Raw genomic sequence first — 473 nt, 5'->3', positions numbered from 1 at the left:
GGCGGCCGCCGCCGCTGCGCGGGCCGCACTCGCGGCCGCCTGACATCAGCACTCGCGCCCGCAGACCGCTCTGGCCAATGAAGAATGCGGGGCGACCGCCCCCCCCCCACGGCGGAGGGCCTGGCACCGCCCCTCGGTGCCCCACCCTGCCCCCGGCTTGGGACGCGACCCCCAGGGACCCCCGGGAGCTGCCCAGAGGGAAGTTAGGTGACCTTGGGGGAGGGGCCGGCCTGGACCGAGACGGCCCTCACCTCCACCCCGCCCCCACCCCCAGCGGGGGTGTCTGGCGGAGCAGGGCGTCCGGTCCCCGTAGTCCCGCGGTCAGTTCTATAGAATCGCGGGGAAGCCCTGGGCCCCCTTTTTTTCGGGGCGAAAAGTTGACCTCCCACTCCCCCCGCAAAAAAAAGTAGGGCCAGTGGCCCTGGCTGGATTACTGAGGGGGGAGACGGTGACCTGGGCGCTTCGGAGGTACG

The sequence above is a fragment of the Condylura cristata genome, unplaced genomic scaffold (assembly GCF_000260355.1).
Source record: "Condylura cristata isolate star-nosed mole 26May11 unplaced genomic scaffold, ConCri1.0 scaffold00012, whole genome shotgun sequence".
Taxonomy (NCBI): domain Eukaryota; kingdom Metazoa; phylum Chordata; class Mammalia; order Eulipotyphla; family Talpidae; genus Condylura; species Condylura cristata.
The sequence above is the reverse complement of the archived record's forward strand: the minus strand, read 5'-3'. Positions refer to the sequence as shown.